Source organism: Myotis myotis, unplaced genomic scaffold, assembly GCF_014108235.1.
Source record: "Myotis myotis isolate mMyoMyo1 unplaced genomic scaffold, mMyoMyo1.p scaffold_m19_p_19, whole genome shotgun sequence".
Taxonomy (NCBI): Eukaryota; Metazoa; Chordata; class Mammalia; order Chiroptera; family Vespertilionidae; genus Myotis; species Myotis myotis.
In genome coordinates, this window is record NW_023416323.1 from 23,049,368 (window position 1) to 23,063,704 (window position 14,337).

A 14,337-nucleotide genomic window follows, 5' to 3' on the forward strand; every position below is an offset into this window, starting at 1 on the left:
CTGATCGATGTTTCTTTCTCACATCAATGTCTCTCTCTCTCTCTCTCTGTCTCTCTCTCTGTCTCACTCTCTCTCTACAACTCTAAAATCAATAAAAAAAACATATCTTCAGGTGAGGATTAAAAATGTATATATGTTTTCCCAAACAAACCTGTCAAGTCATGCTACTTCACTTGACAAAATAACCTCTGGCAAAGGACTTTTTATTACCAGCAAGAACATGTCTGACATGACGGCAGCAATGGGCTGCTGGTGCAAGCTTGCACCCGTCGGGCTCCCTCGATAATTCTGACTGTGGCTATGGTGAAGCCATCTGTCCCTGTGTCATGGGAAATTGCACTGTGGGTCTTCCATCTTCCTTAAATGAGCAATACCTCACACACCGTTAGTCTACTCTTAAAGCTTTGACAGGCAACTCCATCTCCTGATGCTTTACAACTGCCTTTGGAGCAGAAACAAAGCATGGATATTTCAAAAGATGATGGCTTAACAGGAAGGACCATAACATTTTTATAGTAAACCGTATCTCTAGAGTGTGGAGTTAAAAAAAAAAAAAAAAAAAAAAAAAAGTTGAATAATGCTACCTACTGCGGAAGTCCTGGAGAAGTCCAGAAGAACAGCATCCCCCACTCCCGTTTAATTAGCTAAATGTAGAAAGCTAAGCCAATTCTGCATGATGCCAAAGTTTGCACAAAATATTGAAGGCAGTGGTTTACTAAATTTAATAACCGGATTCGTCTTACAAAAAAATTAACTTTATGACAATGCTTAGATTGAACCAGCTTAACTGCACAGAGGTGGCAAGAGTGCTTTCAGAAGAATATTTAAGTTAATAATATAAAGAAAATAAGAGAACACATTTTAAAACAATGCGCGGTGTCAGTTTTCCAGCACTTGTTCCAGCCAATCCAAGTGGGAAAATTCAGTGCCCGTGGAGGTTTGATATCTCCGTCTTGGGTTTTAAGCTTTGCCTACAGACATGAAAGTACCATAAGAGGTAAAACACACCAAAAATATTAAATACCTGCTTATCTTACACTAGTTTTCATTCTCTAGAATGGTAATCACAGGGTAAATCAAGCCCACAGGCCGTTTTGTTTGGTCCACCCTTTGTTTCCTTTACTCCTTCCCTCCCTCCTTCTCTCTCCTTCCCTCCCTCCCTCCCTCCCTCCCTCCCTTCCTTCCTAATATGAATTAGTTACCAGCATTAAAAAAAATCAGGGAGATTCCATAACCAAAAGTAGATATCCAACTTCTTTGAAAAAGCTTGCCACACTGGGCCCCTAAACCCCCTTGCATGGGGTTAGTTATTACAGCCGTGGGCAAACTACGGCCCGCGGGCCAGATCCGGCCCATTCGGCTGTTCTATCCGGCCCGCGGAGCCGAAAGAGCGGAGGGTTCTCTTGCTCCCCCCTCCGCTCCTTCACCAGCAGCAGTGTTAACATGGCAACGTCGGGAAACACGGCCGGCCACAGCTCCTTCTTCTGAGTCCAGTTTAAGAACCCATTGCGGCCCTTGAGTCAAAAAGTTTGCCCACCCCTGGTAGTACCATCCTGAAGGCCTCAGTCACCACCCACACCACTGATATACTTGTCGGGCCATGGTGGGTGGGCCTTTGATGCTCAGATGCACATTACCTGAGGCAGATTCCTGCTAGAGACAATGGCTCAGACAAAACAGCTTCTAATCAGAAAGTTCACATCCAAAAGGGAATCTCAGAATCTCAAAGAATGTTTCACACAGATCTGCTTGAGATGTTACTTAGGCCACCTCAAACCCTAGGCTCTCAAGCATGAGAAGATGGTGACTAGCTGGGCAGGGGAGACCTGGCAGGAGCACTCAGCTTTATGCAGAGAAACGCCAGGGTGAGGACTCGGGCTCTGCAGGAATGTGGCTACATGGTGCAAGTTCCTCACCCTCCTGCGCATCTCCCAAGTGTCGCTGTATGGTAGCAGGACCTCTGCACCGGGAACTACATTGGGGCCAAAGGATATAGACATGAACCAGACAAGCAGTAAAGACAGGGAGCATGGCAAAACAAGGTCAAGGGTTGGAGATGGGCCCATGAGAACGAGGAACAGGAAACGCAATGGGAGATGAAACCCTGGGCCCCAAAATAAAGCTGTGGGGCTCTTTTGCATGTGGCAGGGAGTGTGTATAAGAACCTGGGCAGGGAGTAGCACTCTTTTATCATTTTTACTGTTATTGTTATGTTATCCATTGAAGATGCCTCTGGTTCTCCCATGGAAGAGGGACTCATGAAGACACTAAAGCCTTGTGACCAGCCAGGAGGGGTGAGGAGCCTCTGATACTCAACGGCTAAGGGGAAACCAGAAAACCACCTGGGGAGCACGAATCTACAAAAGCCTGAGACTGCCTGCGTCTACCTTAGAGAGAGCACCCAAGGTCTCCAAGGATGGCAGCTGGGCCACAGGTGAGACTGCCAATTGGTTTACCCAGACAAGGACTACAAAGGGAGGAGTGGTGTGTGTGGCAGTGGAAGGGGAGGGAACAGGGGCCACACCCAGTGAGACAGACTGCTAGGCTGGATGGACAAGGATAGTCACCGATTCCTCAGGCACGAAGCACGTCTGGCTGGGATCCCAGGCCCAGCAATCACTGGAGTGGGAGCTAAGAACAAGGCCATTTCTCTCCCAACGCCAGGAAGGTTCCTTCTGGTTTGAGTTTTTTAATTTTCTCCACACTGTGGATTTACTTGGGCAGTGTCCCCATTTACTGTAAATTATTATTTTAATTATCATTTTTATTAAGATGCCCAAAGGAGCTGGGGCTTACAGCACCCGTGATTTCTAATGGGTTGTTATTATTAATTTATAATTGTGAAACACTGGAGATAAATGTTACTTGTAGCTGAACACAATTAAAAGGCCACAGAGATGGTTACTCCCTCTCCCTGACCTCCCCAAGAACAGAACACTAAAGCGTCGTTAGGAACCAACCAACAAGTTGCAGAATCTGCCAGCACAAGTCATCTCCCTCCCTGGAGACCTATCGTCACATCGATAAGCTTAATGCCTTTCATCTTGAGTTAGATTTGGGGACAATTCAAATTTAGGGATAATTTTTATGTAGCTTAAAGCAGCGGTTGCCAACCAATGGTCCACAGACACTGGTGGTCCGTGAGATCCGAAAGGTTGGCGACCACTGGCTTAAAGGATGAGAGTTCCTCCTTCATTCTCCTGCAAGTACAAAGACCTACTTTCCAAACTGATCTAATTAATGGGAATGAAACTGCAGTGACATGACACTGACCATGATACTGAACTCTAACTCCCGGGCACTTCTGATGAAGATTTGGACACATGTCCACCACAACCATAAGGTCAATGCCACAGAACAGTAACCAGAGAATCCATACCGCTGTTTCTGCAGTCACCTGAATGACCTGAGTGATCACATTTTCCTCGCACGCCATTTCAATGACATAGTTCTGAGTTCCAAAGAATTATAAATTGTGCCCGCTAAACACTAAACACAGCTGCCAACTCAAGAAATTACAAAACTACACAGGTCTCTCCAGAGGAAAATAAGTCATCACCAGCCCTGGCTTCAATGCATGCGTTATATACAGCTAGCAACAAGTACCACACAGAGGTCCCTAAATCCTCCTGATAACATAAATGGGTTTCGAATATAAATACGTATCAAAGAAAGATACCAATTCACGTGATGAGGATACAGAAGCAGGGAATGGTCCGCTCACGGGGAATATCTTTCTGAAATATCACCATGCTGCACTTACATGCTTTGGGAATGTAATGTTTTGTAAAGCTACATAATAAATTCCAAGTGACTGCCCGGGATCTCTCAAGAGGCAAGACTGACCCCAAGCTGCCTACTCGTGCCGCCACTGAGCTGGTTGAATAAGTTCTCATCTGACCTGCCAGTGACAGGGCAGATCCCAGTGTGTTAAGAATCACAGTGAGAAAAAGGCCCAAAGATTACTATTAACATGGGTCTAGGCAGCCCCAATGAAGACAGAATCTGAAAGGGCAACTAAACTGAGCGATGTCCGTGTCAGGAAAGGTCTGAGGAAACCAGGCAACTGCATATGTTAACAGGAAGGGGGAAGAGCAGAATTCAAAATGGCTCAACATCTTTGGTGGCAATTGGGATATAGCTATCAAATCATACATGGATGTGCCCTTGGCCCAGCTAGTCCACATCCAGAAATTTATCCTACAAATACACTTGCCCACATGAGCAAAAATATGAGAGGAATACAGTTAGTTGCAGGCTCAATCCCCGGCCCTAATCAGGGCATGTGTGGGAGGCAACCAATCAATGGGTTTCTCTCACATTGATGTTTCTCTCTCCGTCTCTCCCCCTCCCTTCCACTCTCTCTAGAAAAATCAGTGGGAAAATATCCTCGGATGAGGATTAAATATATATATATGGAATGTTCAACCTGTATTGTTTGTAACAGCCAAAAGCCTGGAATCCACCTAAATATCCATCAGTGAGGTTAAATAAATTACACAGCAGGCAGAGAACAAAATACTCTTCTGCGGTTTAATAGAATGAGGTGACATGAGATGGAGACACAAGAAAACATCTACATGTTGCATTAATCAAGAAGAAAAAATATCAGAATACAGAACTGCATGCAGGTATGATCCCACTGCTGAAACACACAGGTAGGAAAGGCATGTGTTTAACATTGATACTAGTACTTGGGCAGGAAAGCCATTGGTGAGGAGCAAGGAAGACTTATTTTGCATTTGAGAACATCTAGGCTATTCCAATTCTTTAACACGTGCATGTGTGCCTATTATAGAAGGAAGCTAAAAATAAAAAGCAACTGAATGATATCTAGTTGATCATTTACAGGCCTTTATAACTGTTAATACAGAGAAGTGAAGGCAAGTGGGAATGGAAAGAAATCTACCATATTTCTATTCCAAACAACACATTTTCTGAGCAGGCTGATGTTTAGAGAAGACTTTTGCAGGAATATAAGTTGGAGGTTATTAGGTGTTGGGCACTAAACCAGGTGAGAATACATGATCTCATCTAAGATGCACGTCACAAAAACCCTATGAAGCGTCATTATCATCATTTCCTGTGTGAGAAAACCAGCAGCCCCAGAGGTTAAGAGATTCACAAGATCAGAGCAAAAAAGGAGGAGGATCCCCAAGGGGTGTGGCCTGAGTTCAAAGCAGGTGGCCCTGATCCAGCCTCCAAACCACCACACTCACCACGTGGGGTTAAAGCACAAACTCAGAGCTCCTCGGGCAGGACAAACCAGCTGGGAACACTGCCCACCAGCCACTGCCTGCTCACTGTATCCCTGAATGTGACTTACAGAATCTGATGTATATTCTTTGTGACTCTGATGAGGTACGTGTACATTCTTCCCACTGGTTTAAACTAAACTTACCGAGCAGCTGTCCTTCTGAAAGAGACAGAAATGGTCTCAGTGTCAACAGCGGCCTATTTCTTCTCTGTGTCCTTATGTCAAGGCAAAGAATGGAGGCCCCTTCAGCTACTTTATTACATAAACGTACTTAGTTTATGGACTCCTGCCCCAAACGGTGACACATTATCAAATTATCTTCTCTCTCATTTACTATTTCATCGCGGCGCTCAGAATTGACACCATCCTCTGCTTTCACAAACACTTCTCTGTGTAAGCCCTCTGTGTGCATAACTAATCCGCAGTAACAGCTTCTCTCCACATTCTCCAAGGTCAATAACTTACAAGTGCGGCTTATTTCAACCCTGTCTCTATGCTTTCATTAAGTAAGGCATTTTACATGGGGCACTCTGAACACCATAGCCATTACAAATTTTGCTCAGATTTTTATTTAATTTCTAGAAGGCTTCAATGCCAAACTTTAGAGGATATTAAAGTCTGAGCCGAAGAGCCCTCCCAATAAGAAAGGAACACCACATTGGATTTTTTAACAAAGCATATATGGCACATTCATAAACTTGGCCCAGAGCTTTGAGAAGAAAAAATTAAAACAGGATGAAATAGAAGAAACAAAAACAAAGGCTTCTGGGTAATAAATAAATAAATAAATAAATAAAAATTATCTAGCTGATTGGACGAAGAGACCACTATGTCTTTAAAGGCTCCCAACTACATGTGTGGACATTAATCATGGAAGGAATACCATGGCTCTATTGGTTCAAGCCCAGCACCTGCTGCCTGGCTCTCCTTCATGTGCTTCTGAGAGCAAGCCATTGTAACTAACAAATCACAGACATACACACACACACACACACACACACACACACACACACACACGGTGCCGCCTCTCTTAATCCCACACTCACAGCAGTATCCACTAAGAGAACCAAAGTGTTTCTGCTTTTCAGAGGTGGAAAGATTTACCCTGAAGTTAGGCTTTTTTTACTTTGATGGATTAATTTACAGCCACTTCAAGAGGAGGAGAGACCCACCTGGGAATCTGCAGGCAGCTTGTATCAGGTTACTGAGTGGTTCATTGTTTTCACAGCTGGGCCAGGATTTCCTTTCAGGACTGCGGCCTCCTTGGCTCTGTCCTCTGCCCAAGATGGGGTTCTTTGATTTAGAGCAAACGGGGGCGGCCACGAAGGTCCTGCTCCCACTCTGGCCAAAAAGAGGCCCCTTTCTTTTCTTCCTCAATTACCAGCGGGGCCACGATCAGCCTGTCTCCCAACGTACTTTCCACTCCTGTTAATTAAGAGGGGCTTCGGAAGGGATTGTTTACAATGAAAACCCGTCTTCATTCCACCCAGAGCTTCCAGAAGCGAAAGGCCTGCTCCTCCCGCATCCTCAGGGTTGGCAATATGACTGCCTCACCGCCCCTCGTTTGTGTGTGTGTGTGTGTGTGTGTGTGTGTGTGTGTGTGTGTGTGTGTGTGTGTGTGTTTAGATCAACCTTGGCTCTCACCACTTTAAAAAGTGGTATATTACGTTGCCCCTTAAAAAGATTAGATTCCTTATGTTCCCAAAGTCATGTGGAAAACTTGGCACTTTCCTGAGGCGTACTTTTAAAATGTCCAAACTAACTTTTCCTTCTCCATCACGTACACCTACTTAAGATGCAATTTTTGGGAAGTATGACTTAAATTCTGTCGTGGAAGCTAGATGTGAGGGATGGGTCCATCAACGCTGAGCCCTCTGGGTCAGGACCAGAAATCAGTGACTCCTACAGCTCCTTACTCGGTAACAAATCAGAAACCGAGATTGGTTAGGAAGCAATAACAACTGAAATGAAAGATTTGTTCAAACAAAATGTAAAGAACTTTAAAGCAAATTGAGTTTCACTGAAAACATCACATTAAAGGATAAGCCTTACCTTGTCATATTAGAAAAAAGTATACCTGATACTGTATAGAACCAGGTCACCCTCTTATATGACGTATCTAGCATCATCACTTTCAGTTTTATCAAGTCTGACAGTGGTTTTGTCTTGTGTATTTCTGTTGTCGCTTTTTTAAAAAATACAAACACTGACATCATCTCCATTCAACTTAAAGATATATCGGGTGTCCCAAAAATATGTATACACACACTTTGAATAATTATAAAGGCAGTGTTTAAAAAATACATTTTATGTTCAAAATTCAGCTATCAGCTGTTCAAGTGTGTATACATTGGGGGGGGGGGCACACTGTATATAATTTTAAAAGCTAAATAAATTTTTAAGCAATAATAAAAAGTAAAAGTAAAAAAGGTTTGGGGCTTGTGACTTGGAAACCTGGGTTCAAAACCAGGCTTTGCCAATTGCCAGCCTGAGTAAGTCATCTAAACCTCAGTTTCTTCATATGTAAACAGGGATGGCAATGCACCTGTGATGTGAGTTTTCAGGGTTAATGAATGGCAAAAAAGAAAGAAAGAGGAAGGAAGGAAGGAAGGAAGGAAGGAAGGAAGGAAGGAAGGAAGGAAGGAAGGAAGGAAGGAAGGAAGGAAGGAGGAAGGGGAGGGAGGGAGGGAGGGAGGGAGGGAGGGAGGGAGGAGGGAGGAAGGGAGGGAGGAAGGAAGGAAAAAGAAGAAGGAAAAAGAAGAAGGGAAGGAGGAAGGGCGGGAGGATCATGGATTGCAAGAAAGCTCCTAAAACTCGATTTTCATTTAGAGGAGGCTCCAATAGTTATACAACTTTTAATAAAATTCAGTCTCATAATCATTAGAATCATAAAATTTGTGTAGTAATAAGGACACATAACAGTGATTATAAAATTATGAAATTTCTGCCTAATTGAAAATTGACATTTATAAACAAAATGTCACCTTTTTCCATTCATAATTAACAAAAATCCGCCCTGGCCAGTTTGGCTCAGTGGATAGAGTGTCGGCCTGTGGACTGAAGAATCCCAGATTCAATTCTGGTCAAGGGCATGTACCTTGGTTGCCGGCACATCCCCAGTGGGGAGTGTACAGGAGGCGGCTGATCGATGTTTCTCACTCATCGATGTTTCTAACTCTCTATTCCTCTCCCTTCCTCTCTGTAGAAAATCAATAAAATATATATTTTTAAAAAATCCTACCAAATACAGGACTACCTTATATTTTTCCTACATATTAAGTACCCTGTAGATATTTAAACAGTAAATGAAGCACTGAGTTTATTGTTAGTTATCATTCCTAGATAATGCCATAATGGAATCTAAATCATCTTTTTCCAATTCAATAGAAGAAATATTTAGTGAGTAACTACTATTCTCTAAAAACAGCATCAAAAGAGCCGTAAGTTTCTATTCTGGTGAGTTCTCTCGTGACAAACAGTCCCCAGCAGTCCTGGTGGAAGGAACCTACACTGGTTCTCAGAAGAAGTAAAGAAAATCTCCACTTCCCCCCACAAGCCAGGGAGCACAGAACGAGAACAAAGAACCGTTACACACTCGGTGGCCACAGAGCCTGGGTCCCCAAGGGAACTACCATTTGCTAAAGAAACTCTCCCTAAACAAAACGGACTGGCTCGGATGGGGAGAGGAAGGCGTTCGTTTTCAGTTTGATAACATTTTATTTTGGAACGCCATGCCGAGGGATTGGTGAAGCATACCAATTTTAAAATCTATACCTCTCAGGAAACATGTAATCTAACCATCAGCTGTGATCAGGCACCTGCCTGGCGTGAATGTCAGAGGCTCAGAGCGCCTTCCAGGCGCGGCTGACTCCGCCTAACTCCTGGAGGCTCAGCCAGCTGCGGAGTTGTGTTTGGCTCCCACCATGCAGCTGCTGCCTCTGGGCCAAGACAGCCCCAGTCGGAGTCCCCACATAGGTAATATGTCTAATTAGGGATTAGGCTCAACTTCCATTCAAAGAGGAGAGAGCGCTCAGAGCTGGGGAAGGCATCGGCCGGGGAGAGGACTCCAGCTTGCACAGAGCTTCCATTCAAACGTTGCGCCAGGGGGGGTCTCTGCCCCCAGCAATGGGAGCCTGTGCGATTGGGCAACAGCCACAAAGATTCTGATGGAGATTCTCCTTCCTAGATTAGCTAGCTTGAGGAGGCATTCTCAACTAGATTTTTTATTCAGCTCAAACCGGCAGCCTGCCCCTCAAGCACATAATGTTTCAAAGGCTCTGTTGGATAAGGTGCACTAGATTTTCTTCAGTGCTTAAGACAAATACAGAAAAGGAAATAGGCATGGAATCGAAGAAATTTCTTAAAAGAAAAGCAGATTAGGAGTCACACTGATTGTTATGGGCTGAATTGTGTCCTCTTAAAATTCATATTGAGCCCTAGCTGGTTTGGCTCAGTGGATAAAGCGTCGACCTGCGGACAGAAGGGTCCCAGGTTTGATTCCGGTCAAGGGCACATGCCCAGGTTGTGGTCTCCATCCCCAGAAGGGGACATGCAGGAGGCAGCCAATCAATGATTCTCATCATTGATGTTTCTATCTCTCTCTCCCTCTCCCTTGCTCTCTGAAATCAATAAAAATATATTGTTTAAAAATTAAATAAAATTCATATTGAGTCCTGGTGTGACTGTTTCAAAGATGGGGCCTTTAAGGAGGTAATTAAGGTTAAGTGAAAATGAACAAACAAAACAGAAACAGTCCATAAACACAGAGAACAGAATGATGGTTGCCAGAGAGTAGAGGGGTTGGGGGCTGAGTGAGAAAAGGTGAAAGGATTGAGAAGTACAAATTGGTGGTTACAAAATAATCATGAGAATGTAAAGTACAACAAAGGGTTATAGTCAATAATATGATAATAATTAAGTATGTTGCCAGGGGGTGGGTGCTTGAAATATCAGGGAGAATACTTTGTAAAGTATATGATTGTCTAACTACTATGCTGTAGACTTGGAACTAATACAAAATTATAGTGAATGTAAACTGTAATTGAAAAATAAAATTTAAATTTAAAAAAAGGTTAAATTAGGTCAGAAGAGGGGAGCAATCCAATGGGACGTGCATCCTTATAAGAAGAGAGACACAGGGATATGTGCACACAGAGGAAAGACCATGGGAGGACACAGCAAGAAGGCAAAGAGAGAGGCCTCAGGAGAGACCAACCCTGCTGACACCTTGATCTTGGACTCCCAGCCTCCAGAACTGTGAGAAATAAACTTCTGCTGTTCAAGCTACCCAGTCTATGGTCGTTCTTTCTATAGTAACCTAAGCAGACTCATACACTGTGCTTTAGACCAGATCAGCTCAGTCTAAAAGGAGAAAAGGCAATGTCCCCTAAGCTTCTCAACCACAGGAAGTAAGATGGGAGTATTTACGTCATCCCTAAAAGAGGTCAGTCACGGAGGTGGAGTAAATGAGACTTCTGTTGGAAATCTAACTTCTCCTTGGAGTTTCTCTTAAGAAAACTGAAAAACATATCTGCAAGTGAAAGACAGATCTAGTTCCTTGCTACTCAAACAGTGGGAACTTGTTAGAAATGCACCTTCTCCAGCCCCACCCCAAACCTGCTACCTGCTGAATCAGGGACTGTGGGTGTTGGGCCCAACAATCTGGGTTCTAATAAGCCCTTCAGGGGACTCAGACGCCTGTTCAAGGTGAAGATTCCCTGGCCTTGTCAATGCCCAGAACTCACCTCCTCTGACAACACACCGCTGTATGATGCATCATATGGACACATCACTTTTACATCACAGTCCCATTCAACCCTCCACACCATGGGATATGATGCTGTTATCCCTACGGTGCAGATAAGAAAACTGAGGCTCAGAAAAGCCAAAGTCAAACAGCTAGAAAGTTAAGAAAGTGGGCTCCAGGCCCTGACTCTCTAAAGCCCCTTACAGTTTCATCCTTGGCAAAGTCAGTCAGTTCTCTCTCTGAATGTTGGCTCTTCCCTCACCGCATGCCTCTTCCTCACACCATCTTGTCAGGGCTACTCATTGGAGTCAGACACACTTGAGTTACAACCCAGATTCTGGCACTTTCTGGGAACCTTTGAGTCTTGAGAAGGATGCTGAGTGTGCTTAACTGAATTGTATCCCTCCCCTCCCCCGCCGCCTCAAAATTCATATGTTGAAGTCCAAAGACCCAGTATCTCAGAATGTGACCTTACTTGAAGATAGGGTCTTTGTAGAGGTAATTAGGTTAAAGTGAAGTCATTATGCTGAGCCCTAACACAATATGACTGGTATCCCTATAAAAAGGGAAAAATTGGGCACAGCATACATATGGGGAGAGCACCATACGAACAGGAGGATGGCCATCTACAAGCCAAAGAGAGAGGCCTGGGTCAGATCCTTCCTCCCAGCCCTCAGAAGGAACCAACCCTGCTGTCACCTAGATTTCAGACTTCTATTCTCCAGAACTATCTATACTAATAAAAGGGTAATATGCTAATTAGGCTGGGAGACCTTCTGGATGTCCTTCTAGACAAAGCCATGGTGGCAGGGCCAAGGCAGAGGTGGTTAGGGGCGATCAGGCCAGGAGGGGAGGGTAGTTGGGGGTGATCAGGCCAGCGGGGGGTGGGGGGGAGCAGTTGGGAGCAAGCAGGCTGGCGGGGGGGCCAGTTGGGGGTAAGCAGGCTGGTGGGGGGGGCAGTTGGGGGTGAGCAGGCTGGCGGGAGGGGGGGCAGTTGGGGGTGAGCAGGCCAGCAGGTAGAGTGGTTAGGGGCAATCAGGCAGGCAGGCAGATTAGTGGTTAGGAACCAGCAGTCCCAGATTGTGAGAGGGATGTCCGACTGCCGGTTTAGGCCCAATCCCTGTGGGTCCCAGATTGGAGATAGTGAAGGCTGGGCTGAGGGACACACACTTACCCCCTGCACAAATTTCATGCACCGGGCCACTAGTAAGACAATAAACTTCTACTGTTTAAACCATCCAGCATGTGATACTTTGTTACAGAAGCCCCAGGAAACTGACATACTTAACTTCTATGAATCTCAGTTTTTTCATCTGTCAAAGGGGAATATGAAGATATATGCTTAAAAAGCTGTTAGGAAAATCAAATGAGATAACTTGCAGAGTTCTTGGCAAGGAGCAAGTTCTCAATTCATTAGGCTTGTGGTTAATACAACATTAGCTAAAACATTCTCCATGTGATTTATATCTCATATTCTATGGAAATCTAAAAATTTATGAAGACTAAATAGAATAAATTAACCTTAGCTTCTCTAGTAGCTATGCTATTCAACAACTACTAGCTGGTGCCCAACTCCTTCCAAAACGTAGTACATAATAAACACCCACATACAACATTGTAATTAAAAATAATATGGAGACCTGACTGGTTTGGCTCAGTGGATAGAGCATCGGCCTGCGGACTCCAGGGTCCCAGGTTCGATTCCAGTCAAGGGCATGTACCCTGGTTGCGGGCACATTCCCAGTGGGGAGTGTGCAGGAGGCAGCTGATCGATGTTTCTCTCTCATCGATGTTTCTGACTCTCTATCCCTCTCCCTTCCTCTCTGTAAAAAATCAATAAAATATATATTAAAAAAATTTAAAAAATTTAAAAAAATAAAAATAATATGGAAATTGGGGGAGGGGTGATACTGACAAGTTGCCTGGGAAAAAGGCAGGAGGAAAATTTCTGTGGAGATGTACATGTTCTATATCTTGATTAGGGGAGAAGGGTTATCTGGTTGTATACTGTGTCAAGAGTCATCCATGTGTATAATCAAAATGTACTTCAAAAAAGTTGATATTTTTTAAAAAGTAAAAATGTGTGCTCATATTGAGAGGAAAAAAAACAAACACCAAACAACTGATCTACCAAGAATCTGAAGTTAGCTGGTTATTCAATTGAATATGTAAATGTTAATTAATTCTGAGCTTCCTGACAACCAAGGTAAAGAAGGGAAATAGAATACTTCACAATGCCTTCTTTATGAAATGAAGAAAAGCATACCAATTCTTTAGGAGAGGTGAGCTTTGTTTCTTAACAATTGTGAAATTTTGCCAGAGGAATCCCTTTATGAGAAACATGTGTTAATAGAATAAACCATGGGTTGGCAAACTTTTTCTGTAAAAGGTCAGATATTAAATATTATGGGCTTTGCAGGCAGTATGATCTCTGTCACAACCACTCAATTCCACTGTTTTAAAATAACATGAAAGCAACCACAGACAAGCAAATGAGTGGATGTTCCAGGGTACCAATAAAACTTTATTTACAATAACAGGCTGGATTTGGAGGGCTGGATTTGGCCAGTGCACTATAGTTTGCTGAGCTCTGGAATAAACAATGCACTTTTAACATTCAATTCTAAGTTGACCTAAAGCCAAACAATAACAAGATGTGGAAGGATATGAAGGTGACCTTGACCTGTAGATTTTCTATGAAAGCAAATGTGGATAATTACAACAGCCAAGTCAAGAAACTATGTGGATAACAACCATAGAAAATTTAATTTTAGACAGTTTATAAGATTCCATACAAGCATCTATAAAGAGAATCTCGTTAAAATAAATATAAAAGAAATTTTTAAAGTATTCAATTTGCATCAAAATCTTATTACACTGTTTGTTTCACCCTGAATTTCATTCAACTTACTATAACTGCATTCATTGGCTTTTCATTGCAAAGCTGGATATTTAACTATAAACTACATCCTGCCTCTCCCTTTGTGTGTAAAATTGACAAATGTGTTGTTTTTGGATTCCAGAACTCTGGAGAAAGCCAACTTAAATGAATTAAGATGACTAATGTGTTGATTCTGTTTCCAATCCAACAAAATGTTAATGTAAGAACCCATGTCATATGATGCTATGTGTTTTAGTTCAAATTTAACATCAAATATTGAATAAGGCAGTTTCTAAGCAAATTACCAAGCTAAAAATATTCCTTCGGCGTAGCAAGAACTCCATCTTGTTTAAGTAAATGGAAATTTGAACATCTTTGCTCAGATCAGCCTAAATAAGAAATTAGAAAAATGCAAACCTCCATTACAGTCAACAGCATTGATTCCATCTCCTG

At 43.2% G+C, this 14,337-nt stretch overlaps 1 protein-coding gene across 1 annotated transcript in view; it reads right to left on the bottom strand.

Moving 5' to 3' along the window:
• The window catches only part of WWOX (WW domain containing oxidoreductase), a 930,714-nt gene that overhangs the window by 884,026 nt on the left and 32,351 nt on the right, over positions 1–14,337 (bottom strand). The gene's annotated exons all lie outside the window — the stretch shown is intronic.